The sequence below is a fragment of the Peromyscus maniculatus genome, chromosome 3, assembly GCF_049852395.1.
Source record: "Peromyscus maniculatus bairdii isolate BWxNUB_F1_BW_parent chromosome 3, HU_Pman_BW_mat_3.1, whole genome shotgun sequence".
Lineage (NCBI taxonomy): Eukaryota > Metazoa > Chordata > Mammalia > Rodentia > Cricetidae > Peromyscus > Peromyscus maniculatus.
Genome location: NC_134854.1, coordinates 151,737,645 through 151,748,807, shown reverse-complemented (window position 1 = coordinate 151,748,807; position 11,163 = coordinate 151,737,645).

The following is an 11,163-nucleotide window of genomic DNA, read 5'->3' as shown; positions in this document are numbered from 1 at the left end:
TTCCTGGTACTCTAAACTTGTTCAGCAGAAGTAAAGAAGTAAGGAATACTTGATGCAATTCAGTAGGAGAAAAATAAACACCGCAAACTCATAGCCAGACTAGATAACTGACTTTGTGCTTTAGGATAAATAGTTTTCCTATTCAATAGATGTTGATACCTGGGTTAAAATGTATATGTCTAAGGTCTTTCTGTAACAAAAATAAAACTTATTCCTGCACTTAGGTATATTTGGGAAGGGTAGGTACATGGCAGTTATGTATCGTGAGGTGAAATAATTCTCTTATAGATATGCTGCTTTATAACAAGGATAAAGCCTAATGTAAGAATAGTTAGATGATTTCACAAATACAAAAACATCATTGACTGTATTTATAGGAACCTAGAGGCAACAGGTCAGTCATCACTGTAGGATCTTGATGCAATCACGAATAAAGTAAACACAAAATACAATCTTAGGAGAGTGCTGTTATACATGCAGTCTGCTATTGACAGAATGGTGAGTGTGTGTGTGTGTGTGTGTGTGTGTGTGTGTGTGTGTGTGTGTGTGTGTGTTGTATAAAGAGATGTACACACACATACATACACTACTTACATACATTGTTATATGTTGCCAACAGTTAAGGAATAATCATCAACATTAAGACAGAAAATAAGGATGTAAAAAGTATCATTACAAATATAATATATTAAACTCAATGCTTTATTAAAAGCAAAGAGCATAAATACAATTATTGGTCAGTTCTTCTGGGCTGGGAGAAAGGAAGTTCCTAGGTAAGGCCATGCTTTAACAAAATAGGTCATTGCAATATAAGGGCATACTTTACAGCTAGATGTTTTAGATTTGTTCATGGTGTGAGGACCTAACATTGTAGACCATTTATCGTTACAAACAAAGGCCCAGACATTATATATTGTATTATCTTATGGCCTGTGCATGAACTACATGAGCTTTGGTATAAAGGAAATTATATGACAGAAATGAAGCATCTCCAGAGAGAATAAAGCATCCAACACAATTACAGATCAAATCCTAATACACTGTTATTTTTTTTTAAGTTTTTTAAAAAAAGTATTGTAAGCTAGCAAAAGAAAATACACTCCTGGTTCAGGTGTATTTCACTTGATTGTCTTGAGACCTTCAAATTAAACACATTTTCCCCAAATGTATTTTCTTTTAACTGTATTTTTAAGAGGCAATATACATTCAGCATAATAAATATGGCATTGTCTACCTCTAATTTTGAGACAGTTCTTCACTTGGAGGTTAGAAACAGCATGCACATAGGCAACACTTAGCTTTAGCCCATCTTCTTGCCCCAACTCTCTCGTTCTTCCTTTCTCTAGAAAAAGGGGCAGTCATTCCAGGCTCTTTATTTAATCGTTGTCTCTGTTGATAACACATTTCTCCATTCTTCATCTAGTATGTTCAATGCAGATTTAAAAGTACACTCTCGAATGGTGACCCCAGAGGGCCTGTCTTTGAGCCTGACTATCCTGGGTCCTTGGGCATACACTGAGTGATGTATTAGCCCTCCTGCTTTAAATCCCTACAGTAGTCTCAGTATCAGCAACTCAAACAAGCCATTATGTGTCTAGTACATTAAGAAATAAGTGAGAAAAAAGTGTACACCCAACCCTCACCTCTGAAATAGAACTCTCCTCACATACAGAAGTTCTAGTGACATTTCTTTTAGAAAGATTTCTTCTGGATCTTTTCTTGAATTTATAGTGATTTGTTCACTGCTTCAGCACAACAATGGAGACACCATGTCTACAATAGGCAAATACCGTAGTGCTTAGCACAATGTGCACGCTTGCAGCTTCAGGGTTATTGAAGAATGGTTTCCATTGGATGACTTTAGACAACAGATCTCTGATAGGAGCTCAGGGTTGGAGATAGCAATTTAGTAGTTAACAATTTACTAGTGGAAGTTAATGTCATGCAAACAAGCTCAGCCAGCTAGGCAGAGCCTCAATGAGCAATATCATCACCTACTTGAGTGGCTTCTATCAAGGATTTCTTTCAATGTCATAAGGAAGTACAACAATTTGATGAAAAAAATTACAGTAATAATGCCATCCCCAAACCTTCCAGATTAAAGACCCAAAACTAGTCTCCAAAATTGTATTCATCTGGAGGGGGGGAAATGTTTAAAATTACATTGTACTATGCCTTGGAAAAAACAATTCAACCTTCAAATCTTTCCATATTTAACATTCTTTTAAATCATTTTTAGTTGAAAAACAGAAACTTCGGACTGAACCTACATCATGCCTGGATGACTGGATTGGTTACCAACAAAATTGCTTCCATTTTTCTGAAAATACAACAACATGGGGAAAGAGCCAGAGCTTCTGTGCCTCTCACAAAGCAACTCTCGCAGTATTCAACGTCACAAAAGAACTGGTAAGACAACAGCAGTCATTTTCAGAGGTTACACCTGATCTCTAGAAGACACAATTACAATGGAAACTATAGCATCAAATTGTGTAATGATGCTCCATTACGCAGCACAGGGGAGACCACTTTTTAAAACCATTTTTTAAAAATCACTTATTTGTAGCTTGAGTTTTCCTGCCTTGCCCACAGTCAGGACAAATCTTTGTCACCCGCCAGTCCCACAGCCGCTCAGACCCAACCAAGTAAACACAGAGACTTATATTGCTTACAAACTGTATGGCCGTGGCAGACTTCTTGCTAACTGTTCTTATATCTTAAAATTAATCCATTTCCATAAATCTATACCTTGCCACATGGCTCGTAGCTTACCAGCATCTTCCCATGCGGCTTGTCATGGTAGCGGCTGGCAGTGTCTCCTTCTGCTTTCCTGTTCTTTCTTTTCTCCTCTCTGTTAGTCCCGCCTATACTTTCTGCCTAGCCACTGGCCAATCAGTGTTTTATTTATTGACCAATCAGAGCAACAATTTGCCATACAGAACATCCCACAGCACTTATTTATTTTTATTTTTGTGTGTGCGTTGGTGTTTTGCCTGCATGTATGTCTATGTGAGGATGTCAGATCCCATGGAACTAGACTCACAGACAATTGTGAGCTGCCACATGGGTGCTGGGAACCAAACCTGGGTCCTCTGGAAGGGCACCCTCTTAACCACAAAGCCATCTCTCTCAAGACCAGTTTTTACATGAGCTAAATAGACTATAGAAACAGCGCCTCTTGGGGTCACAGCATGGGTAGGTCAGGCCACACCAACTCTCAAGATAAAATTATTCATAAATATTGAAATAACATTCCTCATTGACTTCAGCTGGGAGTGGGGATGCTTAGAAATAAGGTGCCTTAAGCATTATACCACATTCTATATAAAGCAGCTTATGTTTGACTACACATCAGAAAGACCAAGCTACTCATCAAAGAAATCCAGCCACACAATTAGCTAGTTTTGAAACAGAACAGCAAAATTCAAGGAAGATCCAAAAGCCCTTTCCAGAGTTCAAACCGCAGAAACCATAATAAAGCTCCAATCGTGAATTGTTACTTACCCATTTAAACCCAATGGAGAGCTGTTTCTCAAGAATTTTTGTGAAAAACAATAATCAATAAGGAAGAAGTGTTTGACAAAAATACTGGAGATAATGACTCAGTCTAGGCCACACCTGGGAAGGTTGGTGACACTGGAAATGGTAATAAAATTAAAATCACGTAATTCAAACCCATGGACAGAAATAATAGAAATGTCTTCATCAGAGGTGACAAGAGACAGAAAAAAGCAAGGACTCAAAAAAAAAATACAACCAAATAATAAATAGAGACCAAAAACAGCAAAACTGGAACCTAGAGAGATGACTCGGTGTATACAAGAGCTTGGCATAAACATGAGGACCTGAGGTCAGATCCCAGGACCCATGTGCATTAGGCATTTTTCTAGTGTTGTGATAAAACGCCATGACCAAGGAAACCTTTAGAAGAGAGAGTATGTTTAGGTGTATGGTTCCAGAGGAATAAGAATGTGTCATGGCAGGAAATTACAGCAGCTGGCTCACATCTTGAACCACAAGTAGGAACCAGAGAGAGCAAACTTGAATCTAAACCTAAACCTAGCAACAGTTGCAATAAACTGAGTCTAGTTAATTCATTTAAATTTATTTATTTAGACTTTAGATTTTACTTAAAAGAGAAAATCATCAAGCAGATTCTTTACAAGCATCCAAGTGAGACAGCTCAGTGCTTCAGAGCATGTGTCGTTCTTACAAATGACTCAGATGCAGTTTCCAGCACCCACCTCAGGTGTCTCACAAGTGCCTATAACTCCAGTCCCAGAGAACCCGATGCCCTCTGGCCTCCGCACATGGTGCACAAAAACTGATGAAGACACACATACATACACATGAGAAGTAAATTAATAATCCTGTTTTAAAAGGCCACAAAGTATAGTGGCTGCTTAGAGAGGTGTGTCTGAACACATGCACACACACTCACAGAAAAGTTAAATTAGGTGATGGTAAAAGATATGAAAAGCAATGATCAGCAATTAGCAAGCCACGCTACATCAACCACATTAAAAAATAAAACACATCTGAAACATGAAATTTGAATGAACCAGTATGCGTTCAAGCATTTTACCACTAACCAAATTTCTCCCATAGTCAAAGGAACCAAAGCTACCAAACATACCAAACTCACACAGAACACACTATTTCTGCCTTAAAAGTCTTCTAGCTGGGAAAATTGTTGTATAATAGACATATGAGCCAGGTGAAAGCAATGTGATCCCTAAGGTCTTTCCCAAACAAATGTGTCTGTACTTCTATAAAAAGTACAGTGAAGGAATTGAATGACGTTCTGAGATGACAAAGCATTTGATGTATGTCCTGTAAATATCCCTTACTGAAGGACTTCCTGAAGAGATATGCAGGCCATTCTCAGTACTGGATTGGACTCAGTCGAGAAAAAGGGGCAGAATGGCAGTGGGCAGATGGAACCATGTACAACAGCAGGTAAGTTCCAGTTTACGTACCAAAGCCTTGGTGTGAACCCTTCCCTGGTACAGAGAATGCCATTCTCTTGGAAGCTTTCTTTGTGGGGAAGTCTAAGCAGACATCAAGGGGCAAAGCAGTCATCATTAACACAGTAATTTAATACCTTTAATATACCAAGCACATTGATTCTTAGTCAGTATACATTTTGACTTGGACAGACATACCAAGAGTGAGAATGTTCAAGCCCATTTTGCAGGTGAAACCACTGACCCCATATATCTTGAATACAGAATATTTTATAACACAAAATATTTGACAATTAGTCCCACCCTTCCCACAATATTTAGGCTATAGGATTTTGTTATGGTTGGATGACAATGAGGATATGACCACTCCAATGTATGGTTGAGCAGAAGGATTTTATGGTAGTATGAGGGAGAGAACAGCCAGAGGCATCAGGAAGAGCACAGACTGAACATGGCCAACAGAATATATTGGGCAGCGAGAGAAGGAGGGGGTGGAGAGCAAGAGAGGAAAAGGAGAAAGAGAAAAGAAAGAATAAGGAGGCCACGAGCAAGCCTACCAGGAGCCAAGAGGACACATAGTCAGAATGGTTGCATTATATAAGAATCAGAAGCTGGGGGAAGGGAAAGGAAGCCCAGCCCCTGGGTTGGAGAGGTTTAGGGTCGGGGGCAGGATGAGAAGTGCTGACATGAGCCACAGGTACTGACTGAGATATGTCCCAGGTTTTGGGGGGAGCTGAAAATGGTGGTGTTTTCGTGTACAAAAAGTGATATTTCAGGTCAGAAAAAGAATGAATTCAGTTTGATTGGTAGCTAATGATTATTGTATTAATAGGTAATGAATTTTTTCTCTGACACTTCCAATTAGTGTTTATTAATTCTGTGGCCTTTTCTCTCTGTATTTTGTTCCAGGCCTAAAATCACTGGAAATGGACAGTATGCCTATCTACACAAAAATGGCATTAGCAGCTCGAGCAGCCATTTGCTTAAAAAGTGGATTTGTAGTAAACAAGTTGCCTATACCCCAAGAAATTAAGACCTTATAGATCTAAGACATTCTACATCAAATGTAGCTTTAATTCTCTCTGAAAAATTATATTAATATGATTGTGCATGAAATTCATGCTTAGAATTTGTCATTCTTGTCTCATATCGGATTTCATTTCTAAATCCTCTTTTTATAAATCTCTCCAATTCTTGACATTTGAGATGATTTTATTGTATCCTATTTAAAAGTTACTTGGCCTGGGGACAGTTCAGTGGTAGAGCGTATACTTGCTTAGTATATGCAAAGCCCTGAATCCTACCTCAGGATTAGACATATACACATTACAAATCTCATTATCAAATGAAAATTTTCTTATTTAATATATTAAATATGAATGAAATTTTATCATATTTTAATATATTCAATGAGTATATTAATTCTTTGAATTGATTTGAATTTGAATAGATTTGAATTGAAACTAATCTCATGAATAATTACTTCCAGGAGCTCTCTAACGTGCCTTGATTTAGAGGGTTTTCTTCTTATTTTTATGACCAACACAAGCAGTTAGCTATCTACTTTTGCAATATTTGCAAATTTTATGAATGCCCAAGTATGTAGTGTAATTGATACACAAGAACTTCACAGAAAACAAAATCCTTGCACTGAGGTTACCTCATGAGAGGCCTACCAGTCTGTGAGTAAACAGTCTGAATTAGTACCACCCTCTACCTGTGAATGCCCAGGGTCTGATGGGCACTGTGAGTGGTAAAGCTCTGGCAAAGGTCCGTTAAGGGTGTGATCTGAATTTGGCTGTTCAAACTTCTCCAATGTCTGAGGTTCGATGTCAAATGTCAGCCTCTGGAGAGGATAGCAGTTCCGTGTGCACTATGCATCCTATGGGCACTAAGTGTATGCTCTTTGACTGGAATTTAAATTGTGATGGGACCTAACACAGAATAAGGCTTAGCACCTTTGCCTTCCTGCAGACCATCTCAGCCTCTGTCTCTCTGCTCTCGTCACCTTCGTTCTTACTTTCTTTTTGTTTCTGTGCTTGCGACATCCCTACTGCTATAAATATTCTTTTGATCATTCCATCTCAAAATGAATAGAGAAAATTACTGTTCACAGTTAAGTATGTCAAGTCAGTAAGAGACTCAAGTAATGAAATGTCCTTCCTAGCCAGAACCCACCATGGCAAATGCAGTAAAAGTCAAGATTTTGTTCCTCGGATCTTTATACAATCCAATTATATTACATTATTACTCCACCATTTTCCTGAGTCAAGATAAACTAATAGGCTACAAACGGTAGTGGTGGAATCTTAGAACTAAACTTACAATTACTTCAGAAAATCAGAGACTACATAAGTGTGCAACTCAGTATTTGATTACCAAATACTACAAGACACACACAAATGTGTCAGGCATATGAAGAGGTTAGTAGCAGAGCAGAATGAAATAGCCAACGAAATTATCACGAGAAAAATATTTTCAGATGGATAAGTAAAGAAAGGAAGGAATTTTTAGGCAGACATGGCAGCTCGGGTCTGTAATTCAACACTAGGGAGGTGAAGGCAGGAGGATCTCAGGTTCACAGTCAGTCTGCGCTATTAGAAAATATCCATGGCAGGGAGGCAAAACAAAATAAAAAAGGACGAATATATTTCTACCAGAAAATTCTCACCAGAAGTGTATCAACAGAGCTAAAGGCTCGTATGAGGTTTTACATCATCTGAAAGTTATGATAGTCTAGAAACCTTAGAACAATGGAGAAAAATAGAGTTCAAGGTGGGAGCAGACACTATGGACAAAGTGACCACCAGAGTCAGACTTAGAGAATTATAATCCAGGCTGGGTGGGTCAGCTTTGAAGGTGTAGGACAATAGGAAGTTACTAAATAACCAGCATGGATTAGTGACCTCTTCAAATACTCTAATGACTGCTCTTGGGGTTTTCTGAATTTTGGCAGAGCAAGGAATTTTACATAGGCTTTTGTTGTTGTTATATAGAGGAAAGCATGACAAGGGCAGTAGCAGGCATGGCGGCAGGGAGAGTGGAGAGAAGTTGATGGTTTCAGGGAATCTTAGACATGAATGCAATCAGCACAGGATGAGAGAGACAAGGAAACATTGGCAATAAGATCAAATCCCAAGTTTGTGTCTAGTTTACCAAATGCACACCAGTATTGTCCACTGATACAAAAAGGAGGGGTCATAAGACAAGCTGAGCTTCAGAGGGGTGCAGATATTTCTGGTAGAAACTCAGCCAGAAGCAAGAGGTGCAGCCATGGAAATAAGGAAGCAGTGTGGGATGGACACATGAGACAGCCATCAGGAGAGCTGCAGGGATGTGAAGAGCGAGCCTATGGGATGAGAGGAGAGGTGGGGGCAGGACAATGAGCAAGGAGTCATCACAATCATTTCCTCGGTGTGGGAAAAAAAACTGAAAAAAACCTTTCTTCTCACACATGAACTTACTCCTTTGTTTCCTTCTAGTCTTTGTCCATTTCTCTAACATTGTAGGTGGGGGTGGGAGTGCTTCTTTAAGTCTTATCTTTTCTAAGCTAAATTTGTGCCTAGACTTACATGAGTTAACAATGTTATGGCTTCAGATAGAAGAGTCTGTCCTCACACATCTGGAAGTTGTAACTAACAGTGCTGCACAGTTAGAAGAGTGCTCTAACACACTATTGGATCTGGGATGATCCTCTTGTTGAGTAATGTCTGAACACAGTAAGAAGGTGTGTAAGTGGCTCTTTTCTTTCTTTGGGTTACAGCTTGTAATTCATAAGACCATTTTGTTAGTGGCTTTGATGATGAAGCAATCATGTCAAGAATCCCTCTGTACAATTTATGGTTTTATCAGCACCTCATACTTTTTTACACTTATTGACACCGACTTTAAAATGTTGACTCCTGCTTGCTAATGAATACTAAAATAAAAACTTAAAAGAACAAATTGAGACTTTTGTTCATTTTTAAAATAAAATCACAAATACCCCACATAGCTATTGAAGGAAATGGTGGAAATTTTTACCTGTGAATACTTATCGCTGAGAATCTGGAAAGGTGCATCTAAGGGTCATGCCTATTGATACTTTTGGGATGATGTTGTCAGGGTTGCAGAAATGCATTCTTTTCCTTTGCTAATTTAAAAAAATGAAAAGTCAGGAAAAGCAAGGTCTCAGAAGCCAGCCAAGTTTTATTGAAAGGATAAGTGCATACATAGACACACATGCATACACACAGGCACACCCAGCACATGCACACACACACCTACATGTGCCATGCATGCTCATGCAAACAAATGGGAAAAAAAATAGAAAGTCCAGAAATCTGTGTATACTAGACAATTGATTTTGAAGTAATGTATCACAAATGTACTATGTAGAAAATACACTCTCTTCAATACTATTGGAAAAAACTGGATTAAACATTCAAAAAAAATGGAACTAGACCTTTATCTCATGCCAAATATAAAAAGAACTAATGAATTAAGAGCTGAGACTGTAAAGCCACTGGAAGAAAGCAGAAGAGCCTCCATCGTGGTGGCCTGAATGATGGTGGTCTAGTTCTGATTACAAAGGACCGTCACTGTCACAGCTTTTGTTGTTGTTTTGATATTGCTTTACTTTTTATTTTTTGTCTCTCGTTTCTTCACTGTCATCACCTTGAACATCACACTCCGTTTCCTCAGCCATTGAATGTGGATTTGCAACAATCACACTCCAAGGAACTCACATACTCTCAGCCTCAGAGTGGGTCTCCATTAGTGGCCCCTCTTGCTCAGGAGCAACTGGGTTTTGAACTAGCAGCTATGGGCTGGCCCATCTCTCTTTCCTGTAGGTGGTTCAGTGTGGGAATATGTAACCCCTAATCATGTGAGCCAGTCTCATAAATTCTCACTCAGAATTACGTATGTTTTCTTGTTACTTTTTCTTATAACAGACTTGAATAATACAAGTAGATAAAGAAAAAGTAACACAATATACAATATGAATATTATTCATTGAAAAAAGAAGAGGAAGCTGAGGAAGGGAAAGAGGAACAGGAAAAGGAGGAATCTTGAATTTACAATAATATGGACAAATCTGGAGGCCACTGCATTAAGTGAAATAAGACAGGCATAGGATCAAATACATGATCATTCTTATAAGTGATAAATAAAATATCAGATTCACAAAAGCAGAAAGTAGAATGGTGGGTTCCAAGGATTGGAAGGAAATATTTGGAAATATCAAATGATATAAAATTTCTATTAGATAAGAGGAATATCTTTGAGGTAACTAGTGTTTAATACGGTGACTATAATTACTAACAATGTATTGCAGCTTAGAATCTCACTAAGAAAGTAGGAACATGTTCTTACCACAAAAAATAATACATGTTAATTAGCTCCAGCCATTCCACAATATATATACGTGCATCTATTTCAATGCATCATGATCTGCATATCAAATACATAAAAGTTTTGTTTGTTTACTAAATTTAAATAAATAAAATGAGCCATGAAGTGCATGCCTATAATCCAGCACAAGGGAGGCTAAGGCAAGAAAATGATGAGTTTGAACCTAGCCTGGGCTACATAGCAAGACCCTGCTTCAAAAATACTAAACATCCAACTAAATAGTGGGAAAAGTAAAACCATGTCAGAAAGGAGCCCACAGGATGATAAGTATGGAGATTTAGTGTCCCTCAGCAGGGTGTTCACACACATGTTCATCTTGCTGAACTTGCTTATTGGCCTATCCGCAAATCAATTCTGAGCAAAGTAGCATTCAATCAGGCATACCCATTCATGTTAGCACAACATCAGAGAAAACTGCCTGGAGTGGTCAGCCTGCAGCTCATTCATGTCTTCTCTTCATTTCTACCCAATCTAATGTTGAGTATTTTTTGTTGTTAAGGTATCAGATGCTATGAGAATGCTTGATGTAGCAACAAAAAAAAAAAGTACTATTTTACACTAGGTAAAATAATGTAAGTAAAACTTAATGAAATTAAAACAATTTTCAGGGGCTGGAGAGATGGCTCAGAGGTTAAGAGCACTGACTGTTCTTCCAGAGATCCTGAGTTCAATTCCCAGCAACCACATGGTGGCTCACAACCATCTGTAATGAGATCTGGTGCCCTCTTCTGACCTGTAGTCATACATGCTGTATACATAATAAATAAATAAATCTTTAAAAAAAAAAAAAACAATTTTCAAA